The sequence below is a fragment of the Chiloscyllium plagiosum genome, chromosome 3 (assembly GCF_004010195.1).
Source record: "Chiloscyllium plagiosum isolate BGI_BamShark_2017 chromosome 3, ASM401019v2, whole genome shotgun sequence".
Taxonomy (NCBI): domain Eukaryota; kingdom Metazoa; phylum Chordata; class Chondrichthyes; order Orectolobiformes; family Hemiscylliidae; genus Chiloscyllium; species Chiloscyllium plagiosum.
The window spans coordinates 109,137,158-109,154,298 of record NC_057712.1 but is presented as its reverse complement, the minus strand read 5'-3'; the positions used below and the strand labels follow the sequence as shown (position 1 = coordinate 109,154,298).

General features: G+C 41.8%; 1 protein-coding gene and 1 long non-coding RNA gene across 2 annotated transcripts in view; one reads left to right on the top strand and one right to left on the bottom strand.

The window, feature by feature from the left end:
• prdm1a (PR domain containing 1a, with ZNF domain) overlaps positions 1-17,141 on the bottom strand; it is a 93,580-nt gene that overhangs the window by 42,155 nt on the left and 34,284 nt on the right. The window lies entirely within an intron of this gene.
• The window catches only part of LOC122548416, a 30,792-nt gene that overhangs the window by 9,240 nt on the left and 4,411 nt on the right, over positions 1-17,141 (top strand). Inside the window, exon 3 of the long non-coding RNA XR_006311230.1 lies at positions 12,465-12,647. This is a non-coding gene — a long non-coding RNA (uncharacterized LOC122548416). The remainder of the gene's footprint in view (positions 1-12,464; positions 12,648-17,141) is intronic.

Below are 17,141 nucleotides of genomic sequence, written 5' to 3'. Positions count from 1 at the left end.
ACCCTCCTCATTCCTGAAGAAGGGCTTATGCCAGAAACGTCGATTCTCCTGCTCCTTGGATGCTGCCTGACCTGCTGCGCTTTTCCAGCAACACATTTTTCAGCTCTGATCTCCAGCATCTGCAGTCCTCACTTTCTCCTAATTGATTGTTAGGAGCCAGGGTACACCCATTGCTGACTCCCCTTGCTCACCTTGCAATGGTTGTATTTTGGAAAGAAGGCACTTTGAACTTTACATAATAAAGCATTAAAATAAGGAGTGAAGTAGCCTTGTCATATGAGTAACCAACAATTTGTTATATTTTTAAATTATCTCTTTAATTGTCCTTAGTTCAGTTGTCTGGTATTGGCACAATCGAGAGGGGGAGGACAAAGGTAATGTAGGAAAAAAAAGTGAGGACGCATAGCAGAAGCAGAAAAAGGGAGAAAGGGCAGATAAGTGTGTTATTTAATAAAGAAATGAATAATCAGTGAGAAAGACAGAGTATAGGAACTCTGACAAATGGTCAAATGGTGGTAGATTGATAAATATGAGCTATTTACACAAATGGAAACAAAACAGCTTTCAGTCTTTTTACCCATATTATTTCAACCCACAAATAAAGTCAGCACAAGCACATCAACTTCTGTTGTGGAAATCCCATTCACACACGTCAATGTGAAGATAAACATTCTTGGAGCTTCTCGATGTTAACAGCTTTAAAGATAAGAGATTGGAGGGGACATGGCACTGTTCTGACAAGATCCAACTGAGTCTGTGCTTCCATTATCCGGATATGAAAACCATTCGAGCTGGTTTATCTGAGAACAGCCAGCGGACAGCCTGGCGAGCAGCCAAAAATTCCAAGAAAAGGATTTCCAACAGCAATACGACTGGCTTTCTTTCCTCTGAGGTTCTCTGAACCATTTTAATTATGGCAAAGTCTAACTTGGGAGAGAGTGCTGCTGGCAGGACACTGGGGATAGTTTCACCTCATTGCTGAGAGAGAGATTGTGGGCAGAGAGAGAGAGAGAGACCTCTGAATGGCCGACAGGTGGAGTGAAGTGAAGCGCTTGTAGAAGTATTTGGCTTGGCTGCCGGCCAAGGAATACTTGAAGAATAGATTGTATTAGGGGATTTACCTGACACATGCTTGGCATGCTTCACTGCCAGCTCTGAGGAGCGCTGAGCGCGATCGGAACAAGCACAAGGCAGCTAGGATGTACGATTAGACTACCATGGCTCTGTGACCACCTATATCCCCACCACACCCACACCCAAATCCTGTCCACGATAAAAATAATTTCTTGTTCTGATTCAATTTTAAGGCCTGAATCAATGAAACGTGATAAATCTCATGATAAACAAATGTCTTTTGACAGGCAAGAGCGTTCTGGGCATCAGACTAGAACGCGAAGCTGAGATCACAGCCAGGTCTGCCACAATCTTATCGAACAGCAGAAGGCTTGACGGGCTGAATAGCCTACTCCTGCTTCCTTTTGTGCAAATGTGGTATCGAGTGCATGTGAAAATGCAACGCACACTGAAATATTATAAATATGTTTAAATCAACAGCTCCCAGTTCTGGTGGCAATGGTTTGGATATGAGCAGCTTGCCACTGATGTAGCTAAGATGTTTGTGTCCTCCTCCATCATCTCTCTGTGCAGGGAACTTTGATCTGCACTGGTGCCGACTGTTTTTTCTTCTTGACTGTTCTGAGTTGGTCAACCACAATGAGAAAGGACAATTTTTTTTCTTTCTGATAAAATGGAAACCATGACAATCGTAGTTTGCTATGTTGCTTTGTAGACTGTGATGACCATGGGACGTTCTTGCTGCAGTGAAAAAGGGGAAAGGGAGGGGCTCTACTGCTTCCTCTGTGGGCGTGAGGAATTCAACGCTCAACTTTCTTCTTCTACTCTGGAATTAAGAGCTCGACTAAAGCTAATCAGGGGATGGAGTTAACTCAGAAAAGGGTCAACAAACAATTCCTCAGCATTGAGTCAGCTATTTTTAATTACCTGCAGCAAGCATATTTTTAACCACTGTACCTATATGGATGTAACAACAGATTAAGGGGGTTATTATGTAGTGTAAGTGCTGAGTAAAATGTAGGGGTCTCAAAGCAAATGTTCATACAGGGCTCCCAAATTATAACCACCAAAAGCCAGCAATTTAATAACTGGTGACGATTATGGAAGCTTTCCCAATTGGTTACTTTTCATGTGAAATCTAATGGGTAAGCATGTTAGTTAATAGGAGGCACCAAAATCATGCAGGGCCTTGTCCAGTCTGAGGGGTAACCTTATAGAAGTTTATAAAATCATCCGGAGAGTGGATAGGGTGAACAGCCAAGGCTTTTTCCACATGGTATATGATTCCAAACCTAGAGGGTGTAGGTTTATGGTGAGAGAGGAAAGATTGAAAAGAGATCTGCGGGGCAATGTTTTCACACAGAGGGTGGTACGTGTATGCAATGAACTACCAGAGGAAGTGGTGGAGGCTGGTACAATTACAACATTTAAAAGGCATCTGGATGGGTATATGAATAGGAAGGGTTAGAAGGATATGGGCCAAGTGCTGGCAAACGGGACTAGATTAATTTAGGACATTTGGTTGGCATGGATGAGTTTGACCAAAGCGTCTGATTCCAAACTATACAGCTCTATGACTCTACGACTCTAGTGGGCTAATTTAGGAGGATGTGAGAAAATAAGCGGTGGCTCAGTTCTGAATTGGATAGCTCTTTCAAAGGGAGGCAGGGCTGACTGAATGGTCATTTACTGTGCTGTAAGATAGCAATAGGTCTTCCTCCATGAGGTGTACTCACTTGTCATAAACACCCTGAACCCTAGGAGACCAAAAGTTCTGCACAATTACAAAGATGTGGGCTCATAAATATAGTACTATATAAGTGTTTCAAAAAAGAAACTCAAGGAGACTAGGTCCTCTGCATTTCCATGGACACTGCAACAGGGCCTCTGGTATATCAGCAATCAGCAATCACAACAATATGTTGTATTTATATAGCACCTTCAGTACCTACATTTAAAAATAAGTCCACTTGGCAAACCTCCCAGCATGAACAGGATGGAAACACCAAAGTCCCCCAAAAAGGACTGTCTTCCAAGATTAAACCTGTGTACAATCAGTTAGTGATTCAGAGTAAGGCTGTTGCTCACTTCCTTGCTTTCTTTATCTAATTTAACCTGCAAGCTCTTTTGATCATTAATCTTATAAGAGGGATTCCCCAATACCATCAACGTAGCTTTTGAGCAGCAGCCGTGATGAATTAAACCTGTGACAGATATGACAGGTGAGTATTGCTTGGCTAAAACAAAGCTTCTATTGAAGATCAGAGAATGGACGGGCTCCTGAAACACTCATTACAAAACTGAGCTTCATTCAGGCTGCCCTAGGAAATGTAAGATGATACCTCAGACCCTGCTTTGTTAGGCCATGATTTCTTATGTGGTTATCGGTGTGTAACAGCAACAAATTGGCCAGTGCGTTTGCTGTTTGGACGGTGTTCATGATTTCATACTGAGGCCTGCTTCATAATACTGTTCACAATTTTGCTTCAATCTGTGACCACCATTATCCTGAAAAGTATGATCACTATTAGCCCACTGCAGATATATTCTACTTACTATATACTCATCCGTCTCATTGTATACATTTATCTCCTCATTCTCTTCCCCCTCTTCAGATCTAACACAGACATGAACCCTATTCCAAACACCAATTTTGGCTTAGACTCAACAGGTACAATCTATATAACATTCAACTTCAGTCCCTCTGCAGCACTAACTAAGCTTTGATCACTGTACAAACTACAACTAGGACTATACGTCTTTCAGCAAGTTCAGAATTGCAAAAGCTGTCATCAGAAGGTTCCAGGTGGGGAGAGCTCTACCTTTAATGGAAGATTGTACCATCTCATCTCCAGACAGGGTGGACCGTAAACAGGGCTCTGTTATTTTCAATAAAGAACTGCACCAATACAGCAGCTACTTTAACTTCTAAAAGATGGCAATAAAGATCCCAAAAGCTTCCTGTTGCCCTGCTAGGTCAATCACAAAACATATCGAAGGTCCCAGTTTGGAAGCTTCCCACTGTTGACTTTGCTGGCCTGAAGCAAACATTATAACTGGCATCAGCATAGGATGCCCAGGGTTGCTAAGTTTCCATTATCTGTCAAATACTCAGCCAACATATACTCCCTTACAACACTTTCAAAGTGTAAAAAAATTGGTTTTGGGTGAAAATGATGTATCTTTGAAAATGTGGTATCACAATCATCTTGATATGAAGTCTTTGCTCAGAAAACAGCGTAGGAGATGAAGGGCAACCCGTGAGCATGGTGTACTTAGATTTTGAGTAGGCATTTAACAAGGTACCACTTGAAAGAGTAGTCTCCTACACGTACATTGTCATTGACAGGTTGATTGCAGAGTCTCTGATGGTCGGCCTCACTGCCCATCCACATTCCCGGGCCATATGTCAATCAGGTGCTACTGTTAATAGACTGTTCCAGCTTGTTGCTGTGAGTTTCAGTTTGGTCCAGATGGACTATCATTGCAGAGCAAAGTATGTTTTGTAGGGGCAATGGAAACGAATGAATAAGAAATATGCTAGGAATTGCTGTGTGAAGCCAGTATGTTACAGTATTAGAAACATAGAAGATGATTCAGCAGGTCATGTCCATGCAGATTCTCTGCAAGAGCAGCTCAGCTGGTCCTGCGCTTTTGCCTGGTCTCACTAGAGCTGCATTCCTTTTTGTTCAGCTGTTTATCGAATAGGTCGATGCAGGATGAAGAGAAATTACAGGGAATGCTGCCACACCCACATCCAATATCCGAACAACAAAAGCCAACCAGAGGTTGCATAAACAATACACATAACAATGCATATAACAGTAAATTTGAGGATAGTTTTCTCTTGAATATATGGTTCGGGTAAAGAAAGTGGACTTGCTGAAGGCTATTTTGAAAGCTCAATTGTCATGTTTTTCTGAAGCAGCAGCAAAACGTTTCACTTTGCTATCTTCTGGCAAGCACGAAACAGAAGGTAAAGTGATTAAAGAAACAATGACAGACTCTTTATTCAATACTTTAAGAACAAAGAGTAATAAAAGCAATCCAGAGCATGTCTGCTGATGCTTTCAAAGCAACAAGACGTGGAATCTTTGAAGATGTCTTTCAGCAACTAGAGTAGGACTAAGGACTTTGAATGGTTCTCCCTGTAGATTGATGAATCCATCGACATGACTAACACAGCCCAGCTGATTGTTTTTGTGTGCATAGTTTTAAGGGCATCCTAACTAAAGAGGATCTTCTCACCCTTTTGCTCCTTAAAGAGAGAACAAAGGGGTGAGGGTATCTACAACAAATTCAGAAGTTACGTACTTGACAAAAACATTCCAGTCAAGAAACTGGTTTTCATTACAAGTGATGGTGCTTGGTGCAAATGTGCCTTTCATTGCATTTTGCACAAATAATCCTGATTTCCCCTCTTTTGTCAATTATCACAGTATAATCCACTAGCAAGCATTTGCAAGTAAAGTTATGGACTTTTCTCATGTATGAAAATTGTTGTCAAGATTGTAAACTCAATTTGAGCAAGGGGACTTCAGCCCTGCTTGTTTAAATCCTTACTTGGCAGATGCAGTGCAACCTATGGTAAACTAATCCTCCATGCTGATGTGACGTGATTCCGTCTAGAGAAGGTCTTGCAAATTCTTTCAGATCTGATACTTGGAATCGTCACTTTTCTTAAATCAAAGAATGAAGTGTGCAGTGAGCTGACACACAAAGCGTGGTCTCTCAGCTTAGGTCAAAATTGAACGAGCTGAACGGTGAACTGCAGGGAAAGGATAGAGTCTTAGCACATATGGCCAGTGTATTTAAATTGAAACTAGATTTGTGGACCTCCCAATTAAAAACAAAACACTGCAACACTTCCTGAATCTGGAGAATGTACTGAGAGAAATCAAAGACAAACAAAAATGGCTCCACCCCAAAATCGTGTGTGCACACCTGAGGAAGTTAGCTGAGGATGCCAACAGGTGGTTTCAGGAATTCGATGTGATGGAACAAATTGTCAAGTTTGTCTCAAATTCATTCCTCAAGTAGACCCTGGTGGGTTGGCTACCAAATTCCATCAGATGTTTGATTTACAGAAGTGGAATTGGTTACTACGCAAAATGATATTAAACGGAAAGTCTGATGGAGGGACAGTAATTATTGAGGACTTGCAAAAAGAGTAGAAATGCCCACTCCTACCATCCTGTGTTTTTAAAATGGAAGCTTACATTGAATCCACATTCCCTGTGAGACAGCAAAATGAAGAGAATCAAATTCAAGTATCATACCCACCCAGCTCACAGATAGCCTTTTGATGGCACTGTATACAACCAGCAGACTCAAACTACAACCCAGACTTCATGGCACTGGCAGGTAAGAGGTCTCACACTGAAATCTGGTGAGTAGAGGACAAAAATAAATAATTTTATATACTTGTTTTAGTTTGATATAGCACTGAAAATAAGCTCGATACTCTGTCATTCTCCAGGGCAAATCCTCAGTTACACTTAAATTCAGAAAGTTATTGTGCGCTTGAAATGTTGGGATACACCTGTGTGGGAGTAACATATTGAGATGGATAGAATGATTCATTGTCGAATAGTAAACAGAGGATAAACATAAATGGGTTATTTTTTTCATTGGCAAGATGTAACAAGTGATGTGCCACAGTGATCAATGCTGAAGCCCAAATTATTTATAATCTATAATAATGACTTCGATGACACAAACATAAGTAGGAAAGGAAGTTGTAAAGAAAGCATAAGGAGACTGTAAATGGATATAGCTACGTTTAGTGATTGGACAAAAATATGGCAGATAGAGTAATATGGAATCTGTGGATGCCACTTTGGTTGGAAAAATAAAAAAAGTAAAATGTTATTGAAGAACACTGAGGTACAGAGAGAACTGGGTATCCAGGTGTATGAATCATAAATGGTTAGGGGGTATAGGTATAGCAAGTGATTTAGAAAGGCAAATGAATGTTCCTGCTTATTGCAAGGGGAATTGAATATAAGAGTAGGGGTGTTTTGCTGCATAAGTTATTGATGAGACCATGTCAGAATACTGTGCAGAGTTTTTATCCCCTTATTTCAAAAAGGATGTTAGAAGCAGATAAAGAGGAATTCCTCACTGATTGGTGGGATGAGGGGGTATGTTAGAAGGAAAACGAGGATGAATTAGTCCTTGGAAGTCATTGGATAATTTTAAGGTGCAAGTACATGCATTCTTGGCTAACAGGGCTACAATGGATAAAGGGAGTAGGCAAGAAAGTGAAATTAAGGCCACAGTCAATTCAACCATGGTCTTAATGAATCAGAGTGCAGCCTCGAGAGGCTGAATGGTCTGTTTATGTTCCAAAATCACATGACTGTACATTAGTCTCTTTTTCATGAGTGGGAAATTAAGTTTTCTTTACTGGAGAGAGGGGATGCTGCCAATTTCAGCCCTGTTCTTCCCTCATCTATTAATTGGCACAGGGTGAATTATATGATGTATTTTCTTGTTCGAGACTGCTTCATTGAAAATAGTCTGGCTCCAGGCCAGCCCTACTTGTTCAGCCCTACTTTAGAAACCTACTGTCTTCCTTGGCTGGATCACAAAACAGGGTTTTGCCAGACTGCATAGCTTGTCCTTTTACCGATTTCCAAACCAAAGCACTTTCCAGTTCTCTGCCACATTTCCAATCAACACTGTATTGTGCTGAAAGGTTCAGCCGAAGGATCCAGCAGCAAGTTTATTTTGAGTAACAAGAGACAGTGCATGGGCCGAGCTGCTACTTTGCATGTATAGTCTGGACAGTGTCTCTCCGCAGCTTTGTAACAGAGAGACGAGTGTGGAAAGACAGGATGGAAGTCTAAGCAAAATTATTTACAGGACATTATCTGAATGACACAACACTTAACTTTCACCACCTGGGCCTGGCATTTGAGGAGAAGCAGCATTATTTAATTACAATGTTCCCATTACAACGGCCATTGCTTGTTAATCAGAACTTCAGTTCATAGAAATTCATCTAGCTTGCAAACACAACTATTACAAAGTGGGCAATCTTGATAAATATTTTACGAAAACAAAAGAAACCTGATACAGGTGATACATGTGGAATCAGAGAAAGTAGCCATTCAGTCCATCACACCTTTGCTGGATTAAACCATCTAATTAGAGCCATTGTTGCTCAAAAGTCCTGCATAATGTTTTTTCTTTCTGCCTCCATGTACGTACAAAGCTCTATTTTTGAAATAGTTCAGGAAGATCTCTTATTTTTGGTAAGGAACATTGACAAAAAAAATGGCAAACCAGCTTCAACTCATTAATCTTGCTAAGGAGGGGCAATGACTGATTTTCTCCTCTGTTTTCCCATCTCCCAATTGTTTCTGGTGCAGTCACTCAGTTTTGCAGGCTGCGACCAACCCCTGCCACCCAGTGGGTTCACTATGACACCTAGCTACTGAGATCATCATCCCTTTCCAGAACGACCCAATACAAAGATTTTCAGGAATATACTCTGCAACTATGTGAATCACTATAAGTTAAAAGAAAGTTAAAGTTCTGAGGAAGAAACAAATTGCACCTAAAATATTCACTCTATTTCTCTCTTACAGATGCTCCCAGATCTGTTGAGCTTCTCCAGCACTTTCTGATGTTATTAACCTGTTGTGTGTTGTCCCACTTCCCCCAGTAGTGGCCATGCTCTTGACTTCTTGCTGTTCAGGTATCTTTGTGTACCTTTGTTTCCCTCCAGGGAAAGATTTGCAGGCTGTTGATCCACATCATGAACATTTCTTCCATAGCCAACAAGTCCTGATGGGGACTTGAACACAGTTTCTGCACCAGTGGTAGGGAAGCTACCAATATGCCAGATAAGATGATTTATGACCATCTAGGGTACAACTGTCATTGCATCATTGAAAAAGAAAAGGCTTCTAAATTATTGCTGCAGAGTTTTCTGAGATATTTATGGGCCCCAAACCAGAAAGAAAACATTAGATTCAAAGGAAGGACTCCAGATTCCTTTTCCTTCATCTCACCAACTTTCAATACTGAATCTGATGACTCCTCCCTGGCATACAGATGCACCTCTTCCTAATGCTGATATGCCAGTCTCGATGAAAGAGTGTGACTAAGTTCTTCAGCAATGTACGCGCAGGCACCAATAACTGTTCCTGCCAGCAGCCAACAGCAGGGAGCGGTGAAGAGACTCAGTATGGTAGATCTTGACTTTATGTGACAGGGTAAAATGGATGATAGCCCACTTTGCATGTCCCTCGATTAACATTTATAATGGACTAACAGGAAGAAAATTCCAGGGAGAGATGTAAAACCAATGGCTAACTCACTATCATCTGTATAACCCTGGAACACAAAGTCAAGGTCTACCCAAATGCAAACCTAACCCTCTGATACATTACAGGGTAGGGATTGTTTTCCAATCTGTAGAACTCACAACATTCCTTCAAAAAAAACCTTACAATTATATAACACCTTTAACGTGATAAAATAGAGAGAATGGTAGTTAGTGAGCTGCTTATTTTGGAGAGCTAGTGCAGACAGTATAGGCTGAATGATCTGCTTCTGAACTGTAACCATTCTGTGATTTAGTCCCAAGGCATTTTACAGGAACATCAGGAAACAATACTTGATATCGAACCACATAAGGCAACTCTCTCTGCCTATCAGACGAGCTTGTGCAAGGCCTTCCATTTAATCCAGCTTTCTTGTCCCCTCTGTGATTTTTCTTTTCAGGTTGCTTTGAATAAAGTGTTGACTTAGCTCCAATGGCCTCACACTGACCCGAAGATGTACCACAGCTGTAGTCAGGAAGTCCTCTCGTGTAACCGACCTTTTGAAACATTGCAGTCCTTTAAGAAAGCGACAGCTGAGGGTTACCAGGAGTCTGCCCATCCCATCCCCACAGCTCCTTCCTGCATCCCTCCTTCCTTCGGGGGACCATCAATCTTCATTTGCTTGCAGCAGCTGCTACTTCCTTCCCTGCCATTTGACTGACCTGACACAGAAAGTGAGCTCCACTTTTTCCATTGCCCTTTCAATGGCACAGTTCCTACTGCCCAGGGTACACCAATTAATCTTGCCTGCCAGCTCACTGTCGACAAGCCTCTCCTGGTTTGCTGTCCTCCTCCCCTTCCTCTTCAGCCCAAATAGACGGTCCAATGTTTATGCAGTTTCTTCCCAAAATGAAAACTATTGCTCATGAAGAACTTTCCATGACTCGTGATCCTGCAATGAAAATTCAACTCCAAGATGGCAGTGGAGAAGGTGGCTTCTTGTAAGCTTTTCACTGTACTCATGTGACAATAAAACTAATTCAATTCTAATTCCTTTAGGTTTGGATTTCCTTTACAGCTTCTTGCTGCCCACACCCCCAGTCCCATCCTCTATTTATTTTTAAGTTTTATTTTGAGATCTCTCTGATGCACTGCTCCATGATACTGCCATATCTGTGGGAGCCTGGATAGGTGGGAGCTAGGTGTGTGGAGTGGTATTTCCCCACCAGTGGTCCTGGGGAAAATACATCACTGTTAAGTTTGACTTGTTGGGTTTATGCTTCCAATGCCGTGGAATAGTATTCGGGAAATGAAATACTTCCAACATTTTCATTTCCTTATCTTAACCTGGGCCACCCTCCCTCAAAATCTGATCCTGGCACGAATGGAATCTGCCACCTTTAGATCTTAGTGCTACATCAGCCAGTGTTAACCTGCAGGAACCTGCTGAAACAGGCCAAAGGTCCATTTACTTGCTAGACAGAGGCTAATGTCTTTAAAGTGAGTGGATCAGACATGGGGTCTTCCTGCAAGTAGCTCCATCACCCCCCCCCCAACATCCTCAGGATTCTTTAGCAGTTTTGCTGACATTGCCAATGGCAGCCATCTTTTAAAGACATGTATTTTGAGAAGCCTATGCTGAAAAGCCACAAGGTTGGGGAGGGGGGCAGGCCTTCCTTCGCTCTCCTGCCTCAACCAACTCACTGCAGCTCCATCAACATGGTGATCAAAGCACCCGACCACCACCAACACTGGGCTAACTCCACCCCTCTCCCAGCAGGTACCTGAAGGCTGCTGATGCCAGTGGAACCAGTGCTGGAGGTTTGCCCTGTTGATGTAGAGGAAGAGTACGGCATTAACAATGGAGGCCCAAGGCTGTCCTGATACTGGGCTCTGGGGTCCTTATTGTTACCTGGGCCTGAAACAGCACACATGACTTCCCATAAGTGTGTCCAGACTCTCTGTTCCAGTTGTTGGTTGTTTGCACAGCCAGAAATATGAAAGGCAGCTATCCACATGGAGGATTAGTTTGGGGCCGAATGGTCTTCTCCTGCTGCTAACCCATATGTTTAGAAGTCAGAGTGCTGGAGAATGCTGTGTGTGTTTCAGATTTCCAGCTGGAGCATTTTAATTTTATTCAAGTATTTCAAAGTCATTTAGCAATGAGTTTGGAAGCAAAAAGAAATGGAACAGGAAACATAGAACTATCCTGCCTTACACCTCATCAGTTGAGGTCTTGTGCAATTTGAGTTTCACAAGCTCTCTTATTGAGCAATGCAAGCCAACAATTTCAAAGGCTCAAGGTTGTTGTCATCATTTGGAGGAATGCAGGGTGATTCCGTCACATTCAGACAGCTAATATTCTTTACCAAAATTGAAAGTGATAAATATTTTAACTTGTCCTCTATCCAAGGGTCTTAATTAAAATTCAACTAAACAATCTGATGGACAAATAAGTCAGAGAGCCAGAAACAGGAATTTTGAGCCCATCAGTAGACTGCACACTCTTATATCCAATGTATTAAAGAGACTTTATTTACATGTTTATACCCACAAACTATAGGCTTCAAATTTCACACACTAATTCTCTTTGCTCACTTGAACTTTGTAACTACTTATACTGAAAACTAAACCAAGATTAAATGCATTTTAAAAAAATCTTCAGCCAATCCTGCCCATGAAACACTGCCTTTCCATTTTTTTTAAACTCAGGACATGTCAGTAGGTTCTCTTCATGTGAACATTTACTTTTACAGATATGAGGAATATTTGGCAATGTGAAGTATCTCAGCTTTAACAGCCAGGATTGCTTGTTGAATGACCTTTGAACTATGGCTTTATTTTACTGCTCTCCAGCAGAAAGGGAGACCAGACTGATTTGCTTTAAATAGCAGCATAACCACCAAGTCTATTAGCCAATGATAAAAGTGTCATAAAATGGCCTCTGCCAGGCAATGTTAAATCAATGCTGGACCTTTTATCTGTTGGCTTGGATACAACCTTTCTCGTGATGTAGCAATGCACTGAAGGATTCTGCTGGACTCTCACTACTGATTCGCCAACGTTTGCATGCTTCATCCTGTCTTCTGATACTGTCCTTTCTTTACTATTTAGCTACAAACAGCAGCAGTCAAGGGGCAGAGAAAGTCTGTGCCCTCATCTGACAACAGATCGAGCAAACCCAGGCGGAGCCACTTACACCATATCTATAATGACACCCCGCCTTGTGACACCATCTGCATTGTGGGCAATCAGAAAGGCCAGCCCTGAGGCAAGATAGGATTCAGAAGTGTTCAGGTAAGCGGGCAAAGGTGGATGATAAAGGCATCATCACACTGGGAGGCTTGAAACACATATTTCTTACCTTGCAAGAGAGAAAATAGTACAAGATGAACATTCCTTAGAGTGAGTGGAACACTGTAACCTTCTGTTTATATCTTCACAAATGTGATCATCCATTTTCAGAAACAATGACATCTTGCAATCTCCTCGCCGCACCCCCCGCCCAATCCCCCAGCCGCAGAATCTATTTTTGCTTTTTTTTTCCAAAGGCAAGGAAGGAACGTTATGCTAAATATTTAAGCGGTTCCTGGTATTTCAAGCACCTGTTAGGACAACGGACAGGAAAATAAAAGAAACAACAGCTGACTGGGTCAGGTCACCTCCCTGAAAGCCAAGGAGCCACCACCTACCAGTATTTAGGTAACACAAGTCCTTACTTTCTTGCCAGAGAAAGCCTTTTTCTCAGTATGCATCTGCACTGTTTGTTTCCACTCTCTGGTTATTTGTGGTTGTGACTTCACAGCCTGGCTCAAGTGGTGGCCGGGGCTCATTCTGTGTCAATAACAAGTGTGTTGGGGGCACAGGTACGTCTTAAATGATGTTAACCATTAACGGACACCATGGTGATCAGATTACACTTATCTTGCAGACATCTGATGCATTCCTAACTTTTTTGTAGATTTATCTTACACCATTTTTTTTTTAAACAAGCGAATGGGTCAGGGTCGGATGGAGGGAGCAAGAGGCTGAACCGTGTCAGGTACACGAGCTCATTTTCACAATACTGAAACTCTCTGAAGTGAAATCAGATTTCCCCAGGATAAGTGAATTCCAGCATCGCCTGCATCAGCAGCCTTAAGTCAGGCAAAGCCCCTACAATCTATCACCAAGTAGATCGGCTTACATTGGTCTCTGCTCCGAACTATCACAAGTCCAACGAGCAGCTCTGATTTTTCACAAACTGTTTGCCAAAGGTGAGGCTTTGAAGATCTTACTAAGGAGGACAGTGAGTTGCAATAATGCCTGCTTTATTGCTGCTGTTATCAGTCAGACTAATATTGTTTTTTTTAAATGATTTACAAATTGACAAGGGTTATGAAAGCCAAAGAGAAGCCAACTTCAGAAAATATCAGTATTTATTTCGCTGCTTTGCAATGCTTTAAAATTGTGAGCAACGTTTGCAGCTTTATAAAATATGGGTCAGCCCCATAATAGACAAAGGTTATGGTGGCATTTGTTTTTGGAAAGGAATTATCTCAATTTTAAAATTGCCGATGTTTCTAAAGAAAAATATTAATTCCACAAAAGAGAACTAAACATTTCAACACAATGCTTTGGCAGAGGGTGGAGAGGAGAAAATTCAGCATTGTACCAAAGCTACTTGATTTATGGATTAACAGAATTTGAGGTTTTGAATCCCAAACAGTTGCAGTTAGCTGCTGCCTGTCATCAGGAAAACTTTGGATGGTTTGGGAAGGGGTGTGATTGGGGGGTGGGTTTAGAATTTTAATCTAACCCCGTCCTTTGCAAAACTGATGAGGTTGTGTGCAGCTCTGTTTTGGAACTCCACCCATTGTTACTCTCGAGTGAGGAATAGAGATTGATGCCGTGTATTGGACCGAGTTCCCTCCATTTCTGTGGGTTCAATTCTAGCCGCCTCCCCCTCACATATTTTTCCCATTCACTTCAGCATGCACATCACACTGGCATCTGCTGTTTTCAAAAGCCTCCTATTAGCCATTCAATAGTTAATTCAGCCTCATTTATTTCAATACAGAGAATCTGATGGCTTTCAAGTCTAAATTGCCCTAAAAGACCGCAATAGCCCTTGCACTTCTACTGACCTTCAGCCTCCAATCTTGCCAGACCAAGTTAGTCTGCTGCTGTACCACTCGACGTCTTTGTCTCCCCTCAAACAGGCACAGTGGTCACTTGCCCAACTGAGATGTTTGCAGTCAACATCCTCTGGTAGGTCACATGGCTACTGCCTTTGTCTCACTCTCTGCCACACCCCTCTGACCCAAACAGGGAAAAAAAATTCTGTTTGTGGTCATTGCTGAGGGGACTAAGGCTCATCATAGAGATGAGAAATATTTAATCTGTATCCCACCCATCAAACCTGTCAAAAGGCCACAGGGTCAGTCGACTCCCTCCTCCTTTACTAATCACACTTCACCACTGGCTCTTGAATTACGAGGTGGATGGGACCAGGGTACACATCGCAGAGATAGAAACAGAAACAATACTGTAACAGTAAATAGATCCCCATTTTCTCAAAACCAAAGAAAAACTGCATCCCATCAGTAATGAAAGACAGATAAGAAAATCCTTTGATCACCTTGGTGACCATCCTACTTGCAGCTGAAAGCGAATGTACCGTTCTCAGTAGCTCTCAGTCCCAGGCCTGCATGTCAAAGCTAATCCGTTTGATCTGGCAGATTCTAATGAATTTAATAAGCCTGTCTCTGAATGGGCTTGATTAGCAGCCGAGAGGTCTAGCTGATAAACAAAACTGACCACGGAGGAGAAGTGCGACACACTGAAGGTTTGATAGCAGCTGACCTTCACTCTCAGGCTAGACCCTTCATTATCCACCCACTGAGGAGTCCCCAGTGCACAAGCGGGCAGTACAAGCTCTGTCATAGAATTACAAGACGAATTACACAGAGCTGCCACAACCGTGTTCTGTACAAGGACTCCCTTGATTAAATTCTCTGGACGTGGAAGTCACTTTGACAGCCGTTTTGAAGTTTGAGATTAGCTGGGGTGGGTGAGGGGAAAGAAATGGGATTGGTGAGTACATCTTTTTCTTCTACATGTAGGCATTTTTAAATCACCATCCACTGAGTATTTAAATTATGCAATCACTCCAACAAATACTGGTTAATGCTAATGCAAAGACAAACACATCTGAATGCATACTTATTCAATCCTAGATACTATAATTTTAATTAGAAGAATCAGGCACTGCACTGGATATTTGGCAACTTCCGTCCTGGATTTGGTTTTCCTTGTTTACACAACAAAATCAGTTATCATGGTAGAATCACAGATTCTGTTTTAACAACAACAGTTTGCATTCATAAAGCATCTTTCACAGAGTAAAACATCCTAAGATGTTTCACAAGAAGTGAAACCAAATTTGATTCGATCCCAAGCCATGAAAGAAGATATAATCGGGCAGGTGACCACAGGCTTGACACAAGGATTAGGCTTAAGCAACATCTTAAAGGAAGAGAATTCGAGAGGCAGAAAGTTTGAGAGACGAAAGTCCACAGCTTACATCCCATATCACTGAAGGCATGGCCGCCAATGCTGAGGTCATAAAAATCAGGGATGTGCAAGAGGCTAGAATTAGAGTACGGTAGATATTGCAGGCTGTTGTAGAGCTTGAGAAAGTTCCAGAGATAGGGAAGAGTCAGAAGGGCTTGGAGAAAGGGTGTGAATTTTTAAATTGCTGAATTGGGTGTCAATGTGGATCCACAAACATCCAGGTAATGGAAGACTGGGGACTGAGTGCAAGCTAGGATTCAGATTTCAGTTTTATCAAGATAAAATTTACATAAAAAGAGATTACATTTCAATAAACATGGGAAGTAGGCCCATAGATACAAGTTTCACAATTTTCCTCCTTAGTAAACAATTGTATAAAAATAGCTTCTGAAAGGCTGGAGAGTATGTTTGAGAGGTAAAAACAATGACTGCAGATGCTGGAAACCAGATTCTGGATTAGTGGTGCTGGAAGAGCACAGCAGTTCAGGCAGCATCCGAAGAGCAGTAAAATCGACGTTTCGGGCAAAAGCCCTCAAGGGCTCCTCGGATGCTGCCTGAACTGCTGTGCTCTTCCAGCACCACTAATCCAGAGTATGTTTGAGAGTTCATGCCCTAAAGGGCCCATTTGTTGCTCAAGGTTCTTTTTCTGTTAGAGGGGAAAAAAGGTTAAAACTAAAATAATTTCCCCAACTTTCCTGAAAGTGACTTTAAACTGTTTTATGAGAGTTTTGTCACCTGATAAAATTACTCTTGGGTCCTAGGTTCAAATCCTATGATGGCATTTGTTCTTTTTTAAATTTCCAAATTAAAGTCTAACAATAACCATAAAATCCACGATCATAAAAACCCACCTGGTTCACTAATGTCCCTTAGGGAAGGAAACTGTTGTCGTTACCTGGTCTGGCCTACTTCAGATCCACAGCAGTGTGGTCAACTGCCCTCTGAAATAGTTGAGCAAGCCATTGTTGTAAGGGCAACTAAGGATGGGAGGTAAATGCTGGCCCAGCCAGCGATCCCATGACTGAATGAAAAAAAGGCAGCGTTTGTGTCAGCAGCCATTTGGACTTTGGAGGTCTTAAGATTACTATCTTTTGTTCACCATCTTTTATACTTTAAGTGCAGAAGTGAGCCACATCTGCCAACCAGATTCCTGAGTTTTTAAGCCATGTAGAAAATAACATTAATCTTTACTGCCATTCCTACTCCTAAAGCCAGCACAAAGCTAATTAAGTTAAT